Raw genomic sequence first — 20,048 nt, 5'->3', positions numbered from 1 at the left:
CAGTGGCTCCTAAAGAGCAGGTCAGGGGACAGGGCACTGACTGATGAGAGTATAAATTTTAGAGAAGTCAAAAGGGAGAAGACAAAAGCAGAGGCTGAGTTACAAAGGATTTTAAGTGCCAGACTCAGGAGCCTGACTTACATGTTATTATCCAGCAAGGGATCAACAGAGTGAGCACAGAACATTGTCTTTTGAAAGGACGAATCAGGCAACAGTTTGCAGAGTGGACTGGAAGTAAGGAGACCAGACAGAAGGCAACTGCAGCAGTCCGGGCAGGAGGTGACAGCGTCTGAGCCAGGATGGTGGCAGTGAGGATGCAGTGACATGCCATTTTAAAAATATTTATTATTAGAGTATAATTGCTTGACCATGTTGTATTAGTTTCTGCTGTACAACAATAATCCCATATATGCCCTCCCTCTTGAGCCTGCCTCCCACCCCTCTAGGTCATCACAGAGCACCAAGCTGAGCTCTCTGTGCTACACAGCAGCTTCCCACTAGCCATCTAATTTACACACAGTAGCGTATATATTATATATGTTATATATGTCATATATGTCAATACTACTCTCTCAAGCCATCCCCCCCTCTCCTTCCCACACTGTGTTCACAGGTCCGTTCTCGGTGTCTCCATCTCTATTCCTGCCCTGTAAATAGGTTCATCAGTATTATTTTTCCACATATATGAGTTAATATACAAATTTGATTTTCTCCTTCTAACTTACTTCCCTTTGTATGGCAGACTCTAGGTCCATTCACATCTCTACAAGCGACCCAATTCTGTTCCTTGTTATGGCTGGGCAATATTCCGTTGAATATATATACCACGTCTTCTTTATCCATTCCTCTGTCAACGGGCATTTAGGTTGGTTCCATATCCTGGCTGTTGTAAATAGTGCTGCAGCGAACACTGAGGTCCAAGTGCCAGGCATGGAGAGGGATGGGAGGACAGCCTCGGCCTCTGAAAGTTACAGACTGGCTGCTCAGTTACTTATCACCTGAAATTGGACACTTTAGACGATGATAGGAGAGCCATTACAATCACACTGGGACAACAGGCTTAAGCCAGGACGGTCCTGGGCAAACCAGAGAATGAAGCAGCAGGTGGAGGAGAGATGGACTCCAAGGCTTCAAGCCTGCAAGCATGGAGTTGACAGGGACAGGTGGGAGGGTGGTAGCACAGAGCAACAGAGAAGTAAGTGATGAGAGCTGTTTGTCGAAATTGAGTGTCCGAGCAGATTTTGAATTCTATAAAGACAAGAACTCCCTCTAATCTGCGTTATCACAAAGGTATTTGCTAAACTGAATTGGGACAATAAAGACCTTCTGAATTTAATCTAAAGAGGACTGGTTGTTGGGGAAATAGGAGGCAAGGTTACCCCTCTCCCCTCAGCTTTGTTTGTTCGTATGCATGTTTTTAGAATTTCAGTAGCTGTGCCTCTTGGTGGGCTCATCCTCGTAGCCATCTGCAGCCCAGGGAAGTCTCATCATGAACTGATGATTCTAATGTTGCTGAAAACATAAATGGGGCATCGAAATGGCCGGCGCTGGCAGGAGACTCAGTAAATCTGGCTCCAAGCAGGACAGAGGGAGCAGGGAAGTAAATTCACCAGGTCCCCCTTCCAACTAAAATGCAGAAAATGAGGCAAAAAAAAAAAAAAAAGGAAAAGGAAGGGAAATTCAACCCCCTCAAGATCAAGAGAGCAAACATGTACTCTTCCCTTGTCCTGGGCTGACATGGACTTTTGTGTGAGGACTCAGAAAACCTAAGACTTTTCTACAGGCTGCCTCCCACCATCTTCTTCCCACAGTCGGGATTCTCTATTCCAGGATCATGTCCGCCCTTTCTCTATGGAAAACACACAAGTCCACCAACTGGGTCTTGTATCATTGTCCAGAATAGGATCTTACAGAGCTCCAGTGACCCAGAAATTTGAGGCAGAAACTAACCATTGGCTATGAATTATCCAAGTACCTGTGGCTGCAGTTTCACGATAAAGCTAATCTCCCTAAGAGTGTTGATTACTCCTGAGTTAACAACACAGGGTTTGGGGTAGGACAAAGTTGCCTGGCCCAGTACTACTTGAGCTCCAAGTATGGTGCTCCTAATTCTCAGAAAGCTTTCCCCCTTGGAATCGCCTGATGGAATCAAGTCCCCAGGTCTCTCTAGCGGATCTGGTGACATCAACAATGTGAAAGAAAAAGGATGCTGTGGTTTGCAGTGGCCCTCGACATTTTTTCCACTGCTCGCCCCTGCAGTTTGCAGCAAGCTCTGTAGTCACGGTGAATCCTTGCAGCAATGATTCCCTACTGGGGTCAGATCACCCCTGAATGAGTGATCAGTCAGGATGGGCTGAGGGGTGGCAGTGTCTTTAAGAACGCCTTCCTTCCCTCCACCCCCAGTGAGGTTCTGAAACACCCTGCAAAGAAGGGCAGTTATCACTCTCTCCCCTTAAAAATTACTGGACAGAAAAGAAGTCAATTTACAAATCAGGAAAGTCCTCATACACATCTAACTTCTTTTGAATATCTGCCTGCTGTATAAATCACCTTGCCCCGTAGCCTTCCTTCCCTCACCTCTAAAATGGGGGAGGTAATAATAAAAAGCCCACTTCCATGGGCTGTCATAGGATAAAATGATGTAATGCAAGTGCCAGCAACATAGCAGGAACTTAACAATTGGTCGGGGTGGGGGGTGTTAGTTCACCTAACATTTTATTAGTGTGACTGGTGTTGCCATAAAATTAATATTTTGAATTAGTGGGTATTGTCTTTGAACAGGCTCCAGATATGATTCTCTGCTATACACTGAAAATGTGCTCCCAAAATTCACATGAGGAAATCCCAATTCCTTAATATGACGGTATTAGGAAGTGAGGCCTTTGAGAAGTGATTAGGTTGTGAAGGTGAGGCCTTCATGAATGGAAACAGTGTCCTTATAAAAGAGACCCCAGGGAGTTTCCCTGCCCATTCCGCATGTAAGGTCACAGCATGAAGATGGACATCTATGAATCAGGAAGTAAGCCCTCCATAGACGCCAGATCTGATTTTGGTTCTCCCAGCTCCATAACTGTGAGAAATAAATTTATATTGTTTATAAGCTTTTGAGTGTACAGTAATTTGCTATAGCAGCCCCAAAAGACTAACATACATTTATTCAGTAATAAAGCAGATAATATCCCCCATTCCCACCTGGCTCAGGGCCCTAGGAGTGGTCCATCATCAGAAGGGCAGTGGACAGCTAACATCATACTTCATGATGAAAGACTTTCCCCCTGAGATCAGGAATAAGACAAGATGCCCACTTTTACCACTACTATTCAACATTTATTAGAAGGTTAGCCAGATAAATTAGGTAAAAAAAAAAAAAAAAAAGAGCTAGTGAATTTGCTAGTCACTCAGTCATGCCTGACTTTTTGTGATCCCATGGACTATAGCCTGCCAGGCTCCTCTGTCAATGGGATTTCCCAAGCAATAATCCTAGAATGAGTAGCCATTCCCTTTTCCAGGGGATTTTCCCATCCCAGGGATCAAACCCAGGTCTCTTGCATTGCAAGCAGATACTTTACCATCTGAGCCACCAGGGATGGGCATTCAAAAGGAAGAAATAAAAATTTTTATACGTAGATGACACGAACCTACATATAGATAATCATGAAGAATCCACAGGAAAGCTACTAGAATAGATTCAGCAAAGTTGTAGGGTACAAGATCACAGGCAAAGATCAGTTGTGTTTCTATATACCAACAATGAGCAATCCGAAAAGGACATTAAGAAAGCAATTCTATTTATAATAGCATCTAAAAGAATAAAATACCCAGGAACATATGTAGCAAAGAAAGTGAAAGACTTTTACCCAGAAACCTGAAAAAACATTGCTGAAAAAACACTAAAGAAGGCCTAAATAAATGGAAAGACATTCCACGTTTATGGATAGGAAGACTTAAAATTGCTAAGATCTCAATACCACTCAAAGAAATCTACAGATTCAACACAGTCTCTATCAAAACTCCAACAGGTTTTTCCATGGAAAGAGAAATACTGATTCTCAAATTCACGTGGAATCACAAGAAGACCAGAATATAAAAAACAATCCTGGGGAAAAAAAAAAGAACAAAGTTGGAAAACTTCCCAACTTCAGATTTTACCACAAAGCTACAGTAGTCTAAACAGAGTTGAATCAAGAGTCCAGAAATAACCCTATACATTAATGGTTAATTGATTCTGGCAACTCACTCCAGTATTCTTGCCTGGAAAATTCCATGGACAGAGGAGCCTGGTAGGCTACAGTCCATTGGGTCGCAAAAGAGTCAGACACATCTGAGCTACTGAGTATACACAGGGTACCAAGGCCACTCAACTGGGGGGAAGAATAGTGTCTTCAACAAATAGTGCTGGGACAACTAGATCTCCACATACAAAAGAAGGAAGCTTTAGACCTTATCTCATGCCATACAAACCACTAACTCAAAATGGATCAAAAACCTAAAATTAGAGCTAAAACCATAAAACTCTTTAAAAAAACCCATAGGGATAATTCTATATGATCTCAGATTTGGCAATGATTAGAATACATCACCCAAAGTATAAATAACAAAATAAAAGTGTATAAATTGAACTTCATTAAAATAAAAGCTTGTTCATCAAAGGACAATATCAAGGAAGTGAAAAGACAACCTACAAAATCTTTGCAAGGTATGTATCAGGTGAGATTGATATTCAGAATATATAAAGAACTCCCACAACTCAACAGCAAGAGGAAAATCCATTTTTAAAATGAATAAAGCACTTGAATAGAAATTTCTCCAAAGGAGAGATATAAACAGCCAATAAGAAAAAAATTTTTTAATAAAAAAATTGGCCAATAAGTACATGAAAATATGCCTCACGATTAGTCATTAGGGAAATGCAAATCAAAACCACAATGAGACACCACTTCAAAGCTAATAGAATGACTATAAACAACAACAATAAAAGCAGAAGATAACAAGAGTTAGTGAGGATTTAGAGAAATCGGGACCCTGGAGTTTTGCTAGTGGGATGGTGTAGCCCCTGTGAAAAACAGTTTGGCAGTTCCTGGAAAAGATAAATGTGGAATTATTATGTGTGTGTCAGTCACTCAGTCATGCCTGACTCTGCGACCCCATGAACAGGCTCGTCTGTCCAGGGAATTCTCTAGCCAAGAATACTGGAGTGGGTAGCCATTCCTTTCTCCAGGGGATCTTCCCAAAGCAAGGACTGAACCTGGGTCTCTTGCGCTGCAGGCATGCAGGCAAATTCTTTACCATTTGAGCCACCAGGGAAGCCCAAATTACTATATGACCCAGAAATTCCATTCCTAGGTACATACCCAAAAGAACTCAAAATAGAGACTCAGATAGTTTCAGCATTAGTCACAATAGCTAAAAAGCAGAAACAACCCAAGTGTCCATCAACAGATGAGTGGATTAAACAAAATATGGTACATACATATACAGTAGAACATTGGTCAGTTATGAAAATGAATTAAATTCTTCTATATGCTACAACACAGATGAACGTTGAAATAGCCAGTCACAAAAGGACAAATATACTATGATCCACTTATATAAAATAGCTAGGATAGATAAATTCATAGAGACAGAACATAATTAGAGTTTACCAAGGGCAGAATGAAGGGTGGAATGGGAGTTATTGCTTAATTAGTACAGAGTTTCTGTCTGGAGTGGTGAAAAAGTTTTGACGATAGATATGATGACGTTTGTACAACATTGTGAATGTGGTTAACATCACTGGATTATACACTTAAAATAGTTAAAATGGCAAATCTATATATTTTACTCAAAAAAAAAGGACAAGGATAAAAATGTCATTATTTAATTTCTCATGTGAAACTAAATTGAACAGAGATCCTAACCAAAGAGAAAAACTCAGATTTTTTTCAACCTTTAAGTCAATAGTTATAAATGCATGTGGGCTTTGCAACAGCTTCTTCTTGGCTGAGACACGGGGCCAGTGGGCACAGAGAACACCAAACAAACTCTAGGAGAGAAGGACAGAAATGCTGCTTGCTTTCCACAGAGGGGCTGGAATCTGGTACACACAAATGGAGTGAGACCCAATAAATGTTTGCTGAGCACCTCTGATGTGCTGCACACACAGCAATAAACAGCGAGTAATCTGCCTGGAGCCCTGGCCTGTGTTCAGTCATCAGGACGTCTTTCTTCGTGGTTTGTTTCAGGTCTCAAATGAAAGGACTGTGTAGATAGAAATGCATTATACAGGTGAGATGGTGTTGTTATGACTGTTACCACTAGGGATTTATTGGGTCTTCTTGAAGGATGCTAGCCTAGCCAGCCTCTGACTCAAGGCCAAGAGAAAGACACTGGGTGCTCCTGAGTGTGGAGAGGAGAGGTCCTAAGGAGAACAGCCTGTGCAAAATTCTGGAGGCTCAAGTGGCTACCCTACAGTAGACTGGGGGTGCTACTCCCCAGGAGAAGGCTGACCTTTCCCCCTCCAGGCCGGCTGGCTAACACCCCAACACACAGTAGGGCCTTTCTTCACTCACACCCTTGCTTACGGCTCTCCTTTCCCTGACTAGTCAATCCTTCCCAAATTTCAGGGCCTAGCTCATGGGAGACAGGCTTGCTCTTGGAAGAGTTGAGATGAAGATAGGCCTGGGTTCTGCGCCCAAGTTATCAGCTGGGTGGCTTGGCCTTTGCCATATGTATAGATAGAATCAGTCACTCACAGACGTAGAGAATGAACTTATGGTTGTCGGGGGGTGGGGTGGGGGAGGATGGAGGCAAGGGATAATTTGGGAATTGGGGATGGACATGTACACACTGCTATATTTAAAATGGACAACCAACAGAGATCTACTGTAGAGCACATGGATCTCTGCTCATCATTATGCGGCAACCTGGATGGGAGGGGAGTTTGGGGGAGAGTGGCTACATGTATATGTATGGCTGAGTTCCTTTGCTGTGCGCCTGAAACTATCAGAACATTGTTAATCAGCTATACTCCAGTACACAATAAAGAGTTTAAATACTGGAAAAAATAAACAAACAAAAAAATCGAGGCAGTCATACCTGCATCCCAAGCCTGCTCCAAGATCATACATATCAGGGGTCTGGTACCCCACCCCCCTCTTCCATCAGGTCTCTGGGTCCTGCAGCCCTCGACATCTCCTTCCTCTGAGACGCTCTTCTCTATATCCCTTGTTCGGTAAGGAATCCTCTCTGTCCTGGAAGGTCTCTTCTGATGATCCACCCTCGTGTATTGCTATGTAACTCCTCCAAAATAATTTAATTTTCCATGTTTTCACACTTCTCTCTCCACTCAAACTGTAATCTCCTTCACGTAGAGGCCAAAGCTCATCATCTTTGTTTTCCTCCCTGGTGGCTGGCGCACGGTGGGTGCTAAACAAATTGAAAATGGATTTGAGCCAAATGGAGGGGCCACAGGCAACGGAGGAAAACCTCACAGGAAATAGAGCATGTTCAGTTCCGAGTAACAGCCCACTGGTCTTCTCTCCTCTGCATGAGTCCATCCCCTGCCCAGACTGGCCCTTCAAGAATACTCCATTCATCGAGGGAGTGCAATCTGCTGATGCCCCCGGCTCGTCAAAGTCAATGTTAGAGTGGAAATCCAGGAAAAGAGTTGATCTGAAAACAATCATCTCTTTTTGTGACTTTTAGAATGCCTTGGAAATCGTGTTTATCTCCTTTGTTTCATTTGGCCATTGAAATAAGCAATGTAGGGACTTCCCTGGTGGTCCAGTGGTTAAGACTCTGCTCCCAATCCCAGGGGCCTGGGTTCGATCCCAGGTCAGAGAACTAAATCCCATATGCTGCAGTGAAGATCTATGTGCCATGTGCTTAGTCGTGTCTGACTCTTTGTGACCGCATGGACTGTGTCCCACCAGGCTCTTCTGTCCATGGGATTCTCCAGGCAAGAATACTGGAGTGTGTTGGCATTCCCTCCTCCAGGGGATCTTCCCAACCCAGGGATTGAACTCACATCTCCTGTGTCTCCTGCACTGCTGGCAGATTCTTTACCTGCTGAGCCATTGAGGAAGTCCCCAGTGCAGCCAAATAAATAAGTAATAAATTTCTTTTTTTTAAAGGTCAATGCAAAACAATTTCATAAAAAAAAAAAAAAAAAAGAGTTCCTGTCCCATGAGCACAGTTCACCCTCCATCAGGGAGAGGTGGCAGGGGGTAGCTGGCCATGAATTTAAGGTGTGTCTCCAACAATCCACAAGGCAGGGGACCCACGGTCAGAAAACATACTTGTCACATGCTGCAGCCATCATGCCCTGAGTCCCTTGACTAGATGACTCCCAGCCCATTTAAGAACCCTCTGTGCATGGCGATGGGGGTGCCTAGGCCAGCCTCTCCAAGATAAAGTAAGTGGTAATTTCTCCCATCCTATAGCCAACATTGGGAATAAATGCAACGGGATGGATGACCTAGCCTGTGACCAGAACACCTTCCATGTGCCAGGAATTATATACGCATCAGGCCATCTGAGTCCCCACCCAACACCATCATGGAACTATTACAGTCCCCATGTTTACAAAAGAGGACCCTGAAACGCAGGTTTATATGAGAGTCAAGCTGATAGTCCACAGCAGACCTGGGATTTGAACTCTGGAGAAGGAAATGACAAGCCACTCCAGTATTCTCGCCTGGAGAATCCCATGGACTGTAGCCTGCCAGGCTCCTCTGTCCATGGGGGTCTCAAGAGTTGGACAGGACTTAGCAACTAAACCACTATCTCCAGCCAAAAGTTTTTATCTTTCTGTTAGGCCCTCCAGGGACCTTTGTTATTGTTGAGAGATTCAGAAGCCGGATGGAGGGAGCAAGGGGACAGCTTTTAGTAGCTGCATGAGTCTGTCTGAACTGACCCACAGGGTTACCAACCACCCCAGCGCCCAGGACCCAGAGCTCCGCCTGAAATTGGGGCCTTCAGCACCAAAGCACTAAACCAGTATGGTCCCCGGCAAACTGAGATGGTTGGCCCCCAGTGACTGAGGCTTTCCTGTGCCCTGTGGCTCCAAAACAAAACAAATGCATTTTCAGAATGCAAACAACAGCTGAAGGATAACGTTGATGGCTCCCACTCTGAGTAGGAGCACAGCTTGAGGCCTGTCCCCCCAGCGCAGCCCCCACAGGGCCAGGCACCAGGGCAAAGATATCTTCTCTGTGTGTTCCAGCTCCAGCCTAAGACCAAGAGTGGCCAGTCTGGGTGGAGCTGGGGCTTGAGGGGGCGGGCAGAAGAGCAGAGTGCTCAATACCGGAAGCTGACTGGATCCAGGTCTTGAGAAACAAATGCTGATCATCGTTGGAAGATTATTTGCCCACTTCACACACAGAACAGCCACAACCTCATAGACCATTTAGAGCAGCAGTCCCCAACCTTTTTGGCATCAGGGATCAGTTTCATGGAAAACAATTTTTCCACGAACCAGGAGTCGGAGGGGGTGGTTTCAGGATGATTTAAGCTCATTACATTCATGGTGCATTTTATTTCCGTTAGTACTACATCAGCTCCACCTCAGATCACCAGGCACTAGATCCTGGAGGTTGGGGACTCGTGACTTAGAGGATCTTCTCAGAAATTCCCCCAAACATTTGAGAATCCTGAATCCTGAGAGTCTTGCCCTCAGCTCTGCCTAGATCAAAGAAGCGAGCCAAACAAAGGTCAGGGAAAGAGGGCTCCAGGCAGAGAGAACGGCCAGTGTAAAAACCCCAAGGGAGGAGCATGCCTGACCCCTCTGGGTTCCACAAGGAAATCTGGGTGGGGAAGGTCTGGCTGGCTGGAGCAGAGAAAAAGGAAGACAGAGAAAGAAACCGGACTGGGGAGGTGGGGATTCAGCCACTGTGAGGGCTTTGGCTTTTATTCAACGATGAATCCAAATCATTAAGGCTTTGACATAAATGAATTTGACACCGTTCACTTATATGATGGATTTGCTCATTTTTAACTTCTACCTCCCTTCTCTCCACCAAGGACCTGCAATCTATTTATGATTTTTATTACTATTACTTTCATTTCTGTTTCTCTCTCCAGGCCTATAGCCAGCGTTTTTAAATTTTTTCATCTCTTTATTTATTATTTCTAGCTGTGCGAGGCGTTGGGTGCTGCCCTCGGCCTTTTCTCCAGCTGCGGCGAGCAGGGACTCCTCTCTGGTTGCAGTGTGCCAGCTTCTTGGGGTGGTGGCTCCTCTTGTCTCGGAGCACAGGCTCTAGGCACGCAGGCTTCAGTCACTGTGGTGCGTGTGCTTAGTTGCCCCTGGGCAGGTGGAATCTTCCCGGACCAGGGATCGAACTCATGTCCCCTGCATTGGCAGGTGGATTCTTCACCGCTGGACCAGCAGGGAAGTCCCTTTAGCCAAGCTTTAGCCTGGTCTCCACTTTAGAGTCACAGCCTCGGTCCTCCTGCCTCATCCGAATGTGTTGCCTGGTCCAGATCAGACTCCTTGTGCGCGCTTCCAGGCTCTTCCAAGTTGTCCCTCCTGACATGGTTCTCCGCCCTGGCCCCCTGCCCATCCATCAGTCCCTTCCTCTCTCCCCACCTACTGCTTCCCCCACGCACACACCCTGGAATACTTGGCATGTGTGCACAGTTGCTTCAGTTGTATCCGACTCATCAGGACACCAGGGACTGTAGCCCACCAGGCTCCTCTGTCCGCGGGATTTTCCAGGCAAGAATACTGGAGTGGGTTTCCATGCCCTCCTCCAGGGGAGCTTCCCGGCCGAGGGATTAAACCCTACTCTGCTTCCATCTGTATTCACTCATGTCCTCCTCTCCCTTCAGATCTCAGCTCAAACTTCTCTTCCTTGGAGACTCTTCCCTGCTCTCTCTAAATAAGATCTCCTGTTTAAATGCTCTCATAGTTCCACATTTTTCCCTTCAAAGCTCCTATTACATGTGTTGTTTTGAATTTATTTGTATGATTTTTTTTTTAATTAATGCTTCTCTCCATCCGCTGAAAACTCTACCAGGCTAGAGGCTACATCTGTTTTTGCTCCTTTCTAGCCCTTGGACTGCAAGCAGATCAAACCAGTCAATCCTAAAGGAAATCAACCCTGAATATTCACTGGAAGGATTGATGCTGAAGCTGAAACTCCAATACTTTAGCCACTTGATGTAAAGAGCTGACTCACTGGAAAAGACCCTGATGCTAGGAAAGATTGAGGGCAAATAGAGAAGGGAGCGGCAGGATAAGATGGTTAGATGGCATCACTGACTCAATGGACATGAATCTGAGCAAATTCCAGGAGATAGTGAAGGACAGGGGAGCCTGGGGCACTGCAGTCCATAGGGTCACAAATTGCTGGACATGACTTAGCAACTGAACAACAGCAACAATAAAGCCCAGGCACCAAGACAATGCCTTGCACACACTCAAGATTCCTAGTAAGTACTTGAATAACTGAATGAGGATATGAATGAGTCCCCCAGGCCTCCTGTTTATTGGCACCCTGGGGGGACACAAAGCTGGACCAGCTCAAGGCTCTTTGGAGGCCCTGTGGGTGTGGTCAGAGCCCTGAGCCAAGCGGGAGGGGGCAGGGCTGAGAGGAGAAAGGATTCAAGCCCACAGAGCCCCCTTATATCAGGCACTTAACCCAGGTAATCTCATTTCTATTTCACGGCCACCACTTGAGTCGAGAATTACTATCCCATCTTACAGCTGAGCAAACTGAGGCTCGGGAAGTAAGTTTCTCTAGCACGTTTGTAGTCAGACTTAGACCGTCTAATTCCAAAATCTGTGCTCTTTCTGCTCTGCCCCAGCTGTCCTGGCCTGGGCAGTTTCTAACCTAGCTCTGCCACCAGTTTCCTGTGTGAACTTAGGCAAATTACTGCCCTCTCTGAGCCTCATTTCTCCATATATAAAATACAGAGGCTGAAATAGATGTCTTTATGTCCTTTCCAGTTCTGAGATTTCTGAGACTGTAAAATTTTATGCTTCTAAATTTATAAATTCACACAATGGGTGCTAAAGCACCTAGCTCAAGGGCAAGCACAGAGCAGACTCTTCATAAGTGTTCATTTCCTCCCTCCTATCCTCCCAACTCCCTGTTTCAGAGAATCTCTGCTCTGCAGCCCTCCCAAGGCCACTTAGGCTGTTCTGATTATTGCAGGAGACCCAGAACACTGTGCCCGGCCTTTGGAGAAGTCTCGCCAGCTCTGACATCCATGCCTCCAGCCTGCAGTCCTTGGACAGCCATTCCAGCTGGGCTCCCCAGAGAGGCCCACACCTCCCTGCACCCACGCCCTCCTGACTCCTGAAGGGGAACGTTGTGTCCTGCACTGTGGGGAGAGAGAAGGACATGCAGGAAAGGAACCCACACATGTTTAGTACCCTGTGCCAGGGACTAGTGGCTTCCCTAGTGAAGAATCCACTTGCAATGCAGGAGACCTAGGGGACGAGCTTGATTCCTGGGTCGGGAAGATCACCTGGAGGAGGGCATGGCAACCCACTCCAGCATTCTTGTCTAGAAAATCCCATGGACAGAGAAGCCTGGTGGGCTATGGTCCTTAGGATCTCAAAGAATTGGACACAACTGAAACAAGTAAGCAAGCAAGCAAGCAACCAGGGACTCGACCAGGCGCATCAAACCTCTGCAAAGAGTCTTTGTTCTTCCCATTTCACAAAAGGGAAGCCACTCAGGCTCAGAGGTTTAGGAAATTGCCCAATATCATACATCCAGCCTGCGGCATTAGTGAGGCCCTACCTCTCCAACCCCAAGGCAGATATACTTTGCCAACCCCGGGGGATGCTGATGCCTCGGGCAAAGGTCCTTTCTGTACCACCAGCTATTCCCTTGCAAGCATCCTTTTTTTTTATTTTTTTTTTTAACATCTGTTTAACTTTGCATTTACAGCCCTAGTGACTTAAACCCATCAGTCTCTCTCTGGCTACTCACTCCTGCCTCTCCACTGCCCCCTCCAAAGGACCAGACTACAAATTATTCATCTATTGTTCCCAGTGTTTCCAACTTCACCAAGGAAACAACTCAAGAGGTTGACTTCATCCCGTCTAGAGGGAAGGGCCAGATCTGTGATGAATACAGTCCTCCCAATGGTACCAAGAAAGAAGGGTGAGCCTTCCTCTCCAGCTCACAGCTGTTGCCCTTAAGGGCTTTCCAGAAATCAGATTCAGATGAGACATAAACATGAACATCACCAGGCACCCCTGGATACGAGCAGGGCCCCAGCCGGGAAAGAATGGGCAAGGGAGGCCTGCATGCTTAAAGGCTCCCCTGGAGGCTGTGCCCTGGAGGAGTGTGGAAGGATGGGTTAGGGGGAGGGGCTCTGCGGGAACAGCATCAGCTCTGCTCTGTGAAGCCGCCAGGACAGGTAACTCAGGTGAGAGCAAAATCCCTGGCAGGCTGTTTCTGGCACCCACTGGCTTTCTCTTACCTTGTTCTGCCCTTGCCTGGGATGGAAAAGGAGCCCCCCGGGATGAGGGGTTGGCCTACTCTCTCTCTTCAGGAGGGGCCTCAAGTGACCACGAGGTCAGGCAAAGCCAGCCCAAGGTGACTAGAATCCTCACTGGTTCCCCTCAAACCTCAGCCTGAAGCTCACCAGGATGCCCTCCAGACCCCCAGAGGAGTGCACAGCCCCCAGCTATGTGCTCATCACTTTCTGGACTTCTCCTCCATGCCTCTTATCGTGGTTTCACTAATTACTCACAGGACTCAAATGCCCATCTCCCCCGAAGACTGTGAGTTCCATGGGCAGGGTGCCTGTCTGCCTAGTTCACGGTCTCCCCAGCACCTTCGCCAGGTCTGACACATACAAGGTGCTCAGTAAAAATCTATAGAATAAATGTTACCCACAGGGAGGAGCCTATGGCCTGGTGCAGACTGACAGGGCCCAGCAGAGGCCAACCCTCCCCATACCAGGCCCGAGATGGCCCCTCACTGGACCAAATGGGAAAACGTAAGTGGCGACAACCACTGGCACATAGTAGGCTTGCAATTCCGGTTTGCTGACTCTATGCGGGAATCTAGAAAACCACCCATTCATGCCCCAGCTGTGGGGCCATTGTGACAGGCCACACTGCCAGCTTTCAATCACTTAAACAAGATTGTCATCACTCTCTGAGTGAGCACAAGGTGGGGTGTGTGTGTATGTGCGTGTGTGCATGTGTGTGTGCTTAACCCTAAACTATTAAGAAACACAGAGTCTGTGCCAACCGATTTCTCCCCCCATGTGTTACGTGCGAAGCACAGTGCAGGCACTTTTGTTTATGTTTATGTAATGTGCCAACACATCCTCATCCACTAGCTCACGCGGTCCTGGCCAGTAGGCAGTATCACCACCATTTTATTGAGGAGGACGGTGGGGCCAGCTTTTAAGGCCACACACTAAGCATACAGCTGAGTCTCAGCTCAAACCCAAGGCTCTGGCTCCGGAGGCACCAGTCTGCCTCAGCCGTGCTTCTTGTCACACCACAATCTCATCACCTGTGACCTACCCAATCAAAGCCCTGTATCTTACACTGAGCTTGCTATGAGCTAGAGCACAAGGTCTGGGCTGGGAGGGAGAAGAAGGAAAATGTTAGCAAACCATCCATAGCAACTTACCCCCAAACACACATCTCCCTAGAGCAGGCAGCAAGCTGGGCTGGGAAGACCACTGATTCAGAGGGACACCGAACCAGATGGGTGACCTTGGGCAAGTTCTCTTACGCACGCGGAGCCTCACTTTCTTTCCTGGGTCTATGATGATGGCCAGATAAAATAAAGAGTGAGTGTTCCCAGCACGTAGTGAAAGGGTCTCCACTCTCCTGCGGACTTGTGCAGCTACTCAAAAATCACAGGACTCAGAAGAGCCCTTTTCTTCCCATGGACTGCATGCTCACTATGGCAGCTGGTCTCCTCTCTCCCAGCGGAATCCAGCCCTACTGTGGACAGGCGGCAGCTGGACTCTGTGCAGAAAGAAAGCGGGGGATGTTCCCCTAGTTCCCTGCCAGCAGCTAACTGCACCACCCAGAGCACAGCCCACGAGTGCAGAGCTCTCTCCATCTTCTCTCCCTTCCAAAGCCAATGGAAATGACTCTGAAGAGTATTCCAGAAGACCAGACGTCCAGCTTGGAAAGGGCTTTTCCCAACAATCTGGGCGTCTACAGGTGGTAGCATCCTCCCATCTCCTTGCTGCTAACTGGATGCCTTCCTTCGGCCTCCAGGGAAAGCTGGGGAGTCCCGCCAAGCTCTCTGGCTGTCCTCCGGGTCATACTAACAACGAGTGAGGAGCCCCCGGGGGACTGCCGCCCCACTGTGCATCTAGCCAGCTCCTCCCAGAGAGGGCTGGAGGGAGATGGGGCCATGAGACACGCTCCCATCAAGGCAGCAGTGCAAAACCACCACTTCTGCTCAGGCCACAGGAGAGCATCAGACTTGAGCTCCCTAACTGCTGGTCTTTCCTGTTGATGAATATCCCCCTGGTCCTCCTGGAGCCTGGAGGACTCAGAAAGGGCCCCTCAGTGGGAGCTTGCCAGCCCCAGCACCCAAATAAGTGAGACTGCCTGCCCTTAAATCTCCTTCTCCCCACCCCCCGCCCCTTGCTTAGTCAGAGCCAGGCAGTCCTACCACAACTGGGCCGAATGTCCCCTGGAGCCCACCATATCCTCCGGACCCAGGGCGCCTGGGCATCTGGAGCACACACTCCAGCATGGACAGCCCCCAGAGTCACAGCATAGCAGATCCAGAAGGGGCCTCTAAGACAATCTTATCTAACCTCCTCCTTGTATAAAATGAGGACGCCAAGATCCAGAGAGCTAAGAGGCGTGTCGGAGGTCAAACATGCGAGGCCCTGAGAACCACACAGTACATTGCCAGACTTTCACTAAACAGGCGGCTCGATGACGGATTTAAGGACCACCAGTGAGGGCTCGGGACTGAGAATGAGCTCCTGTCACCACGAGGCCCTGGGTGTACATGTGGAATCTCTCTGGGCTGCTTCTCTCAGCCCCTGACCTGGAGTTGAACTCACAACCCACAGAGCAGGGCCTCACCTGAGAAAGGGTGGACAGCCCTGGACCCCCGGCTCAGCACAGGCCTGGGAATGGAGACTACTCAGAGACAAGGGACCGCGCAGTAAGGACCACATGAGGGACCTCTGGGGGTGGGCTCACTCCCCCTGCTCCATCTAGACTCCCTGAATCACCCTGGACTCAGCCCAGACAGAGGCCCTGCCACTTACAGCCTCAGGGTGCCCAGTGTCTGTCAGGACAGAGAGCCAGAGGACCACAGGGGTAGCCCAGGACATCGCATCAGCTGGCTCACTCTGAGCCACCTCCCAGCCGGGCAGCCAGTACAGGCAGGGTGACGGCATTGCAGCTCTGCCACCCACCACCCTTGCCACCACCCTGCCTCCCTCCCCAAAACCCACCTCCCCCTCTCCGTGCTGGGCAACCCAGCCCTCCTGAAAGCTTTGTGGAAGTGAAAAAACAGCCGCCCATGGAGACTCCAGGTGTGCGCCCAGGGCCTCAGGGTGACAGAATCTCGTTCTCAGTACCGAACTGTCCCCGGCGGTCCTTAAATCTGTCCACCCAGATAGTCCGGGGTTCCGTAACAGCCAGGAGGTACGCACAGCATTTGCCAAACAAAGGTTTGGGTAGCGGGGAGCTGGGTTCAGGCGGCTCCTGTGAAGAGACTCTCGGGAAAGGACAAGGTGGAACTCAGGACTCGGAGGCCCTCAGAGCTCAGCGGCACTTGTTCTGTCTCCGGAAGGCTAAAGAAAGAGCCCTCGTCATCATAGGTGGATGCAGGCCACCTTAATTACCCTGTGTCCCCCAGGACAGACGGAGGCATCTGCCGTCCCTTCCTGGACCTGTCGCTTCAGCCACTCTCTGAGCCCAGGCTCCTCTCCCTCGTAAAGTGAGACAGCGTCACAAAGTTGAAAGGCTCAAACGAGAGAGTGCATGAGAAAATTCCTTAACTGGGGAAAAAACCCTAATATTCACCGTGAATGCTTACGGACACTTCCTTGCAGAAAAGTCACCACACTCTTCTTGTTGTTGTTGTGCTAGTCACTCAATCCTGTCTGACTCTTCTCGACCCCGAGGCCTGCAGCCCACCAGGCTCCTCTATCCATGGGATTTTCCAGGCAAGAATACTGGACAGGGTTGCAGTTCCCTTCTTCACACAACACTCCCATGTGCTCCGTATTATTACTATCCTGCCTATCTAGCTAAGAAGACTGAGGTTCAGGGAGGTTCAATGATGTGCCGAAGGACACATAGCTTAGTTGTAGTAGATCCAGGGTCAGAACACAGAATAACTCCAAAGCCAGTGACCCTTTTCCCAACACCACACCATTTCAACAAAAGAAGCAAATGGAACTTTTTAAAAAAGAGGCAGGTGAGTCTTCAGACAAAAGGCCACCTCATGGAGCCGTCCCTACCGTTTTCTGTGTGTTCTGTGTTCAGTTGCTGTCATGCCCAACTCTTTCGACCCCGTGGACTGTAGCCCGCCAGGCTCCTCTGACCATGGGATTTTCCAGGCAAGAGTACTGGAGTGGGTTCCTATTCCTTCCTTCAGGGGATCTTCCCGACCCAGGATCAAACCCATGTCTCTTGGGTCTCCTGTGCTGGCAGGTGGGTTCTTTACCACTGTGCCATCTGGGAAGCCTGCCCCTTCTGCTAGACTTGCCTGTTCACCCTGGAAAGGCCACTGATCAAGTCAAAGCCAACTCCCCATTGTCTTGGGAGACCCTACAACAGAAGGACACCCCAGGGCCAAGCCCTCACACTCTGTGACTTGGCTGCTATGCGTCATGATACTTGTTGGTTTGGTGTTCCAATAGTGGCTCCAATGACCATCTCTGTGTGAGTCAAGTCAATGGAAGGAAACAGAATCATGCAACTTTGGGCTGAATGGGGCCTCTGAGAGCAAGTTCCACCTCCTGGCTAGATGGCTGAAGTAACTGACATCCAAAGGTCAGTCACATGTTGTAGGTCAACAGCAAACCAGAGGCCAGTCTGGAGCAGAATCCTTGTTCTCCACATCCCAGCTGCTCTGGCATCAGCAGCTTCATGGCCTCCGAGAGGGCCGGGTGTGGGCCTAGCCTCTGCTCTCCTGGCTTACGGAATGCAGGGATGGTAGGTAAGAGAATCGCATCACAGCCAGGAATGAAATTAGCTGGTTGGCTCCCTGCGCTAAATCATAATGCTGAATTATATACGTTGAAAGATTAAGGTGTGAAAGCAGCCTATTCCCCCACCGGGAGGCCTGGGAGGCTTGCCCGAGGCAGTGGTGGCCCCTTCTGGCCCCTTGGCCGTGGTCAGAGGAGGCTGGACTTTTTAACCTAGTACAGTCTGCCCACTCCCCACCACCAGCCATCACCAGGACAGTACTGGAGCACCATGACCTGGACAGTCTCACGTTTTGCCCCTCCAACTCCAGACCAACTGAGAGCTCACCTCCACTCAGCCCCCTTAACTTGGCAGCCTCCCATCCTCCTCTTGCCTCTGTCGTTAACAATTGATTTCTACCTTTTTTTGTTCTTTTCACTTCAGTACATGCACACGCATCTCTCAGTCCTTTGCGGGTCAACTTTGTCCTTCCTGGAACTGCACAGTCCCTGGGGACACGCTCTGTGTCCCCATTTCTACCACAGCCCCTGCTGAAGTCTGTGTGCAGACGGGAGCACACAGCTGTTTGTTCAGCACTTGTTGCTATGCCAGTGACCTGTGGCAGGCCCAGGCCACGTCCTGGGGAAGGAGAGGCAAGGGAAAGGGGAGGCTGGATAAGCCACAAGCTGGACAGGAAACCCAGCTGAGCCCATCCTGCAGGGCAGACACTGTGCTCACACTTTACAGACCCTCTGTCCACAGTCCTACGAGCTATGTCCTTCTATTTCCCTCTTTACAGGCGGGGAAACTGAATCAGAGATGTTAGCAACTTGTCTATGTGTGCGTGCTAAGTCGCTTCAGTTGTGTCCGACTCTTTGCAACCCTGTGAACTATCGCTCTCCAGGCTCCTCTGTCCACAGGATTCTCCAGGAAAGAATACTGGAGAGGATGGCCATGCCCTCCTCCAGGGGATCTTCCCGACCCAGGGATCCAACCCTCTTATGTCTCCTGCATTGCCAGGCAGGTTCTTTACCACTGGTGCAACCTGGGAAGCCCATAGCAACTTGTCTAAATTCACCGGATTAGTAACTAGTAGAGTTAGACTTTTGATGTGGTTTTTTCTGAAGCTAACCTGTACTCTGAACTTGTTGCAGCAAACTACTCAAGGGCAGCGACCTGATGGTTACATGTGTTCATTCCATTTGTTTTTGCTGCTGCGTCGAGGACCATGCCAGGCACAGAGGGAGCCACTCTATGTATTTGCTGAATGAAGGAACAAAGGATTGAAGGGACCCCCTGCTGCCCACCCTGGTTAGGACAGAGTGAGAGCTTCTTCTGCCCCATTACTGGCTACTCTACTACCAGGAAGTCTGCACAACTGCTTGTTCCTCTCTCCATCCAGAAAAATACCCAATAAACTGAAGTAAAAGTCACGTTCCATTCTCTGGGACCCCGTGGACTGTAGCCCACCAGCCAGCCTCCTCTGTTCATGGAATTCTCCAGGCAAGAATATGGGAGTGGGTTGCCATGCCCTCCTCCAGGTCTTCCTGATCCAGTGATCGAACCCAGGTCTCCTGCACTGCAGGCGGATTCTTTACCTTCTTAGTCAGGAAAGCCTGTACAAACTAAGGATCCTGCAAAGGCCACGTGGCAGATGGCTGGGTTAACTAGGCTTGGGATGGGGCAGTGCGGGGCGGGTAGGAGCAAAAACTGAACACAAAAGACTGGATGATGTGAGGGAGTTAAAAGGTTCTCAGTGCCCTGTGACCTGCTGACTCAGGGCCACTCTCTGGCCCCTTGGGTAGGGTCTCCTCTCCATCCTCAGGCTCCCTCCTCCCCTGACCAGGCAGCCCCCTGCCTGGCCTGAGCTGTAAAACTGGCCACGTTCCTACTGAGAAAGTAACAGTTACGCCACCCTCCCCAGCCCCATCCGAACCCTCTGGAGTCTGCCCTGGGCCCTAGGGCTAGCGGC

The 20,048-nt window shown here is 48.8% G+C and overlaps 1 protein-coding gene and 1 long non-coding RNA gene across 4 annotated transcripts in view; one reads left to right on the top strand and one right to left on the bottom strand.

Moving 5' to 3' along the window:
* PKNOX2 (PBX/knotted 1 homeobox 2) overlaps positions 1-20,048 on the bottom strand; it is a 294,478-nt gene that overhangs the window by 268,193 nt on the left and 6,237 nt on the right. The window lies entirely within an intron of this gene.
* Positions 18,000-19,356, top strand: LOC132658364 (uncharacterized). The gene is made up of 2 exons (XR_009597924.1): positions 18,000-18,103; positions 19,231-19,356. It is a non-coding gene; the product is annotated as an uncharacterized LOC132658364 (long non-coding RNA).

Source organism: Ovis aries, chromosome 21 (assembly GCF_016772045.2).
Source record: "Ovis aries strain OAR_USU_Benz2616 breed Rambouillet chromosome 21, ARS-UI_Ramb_v3.0, whole genome shotgun sequence".
NCBI classification, from domain to species: Eukaryota; Metazoa; Chordata; class Mammalia; order Artiodactyla; family Bovidae; genus Ovis; species Ovis aries.
This window is presented reverse-complemented; position numbering and strand designations above follow the sequence as displayed.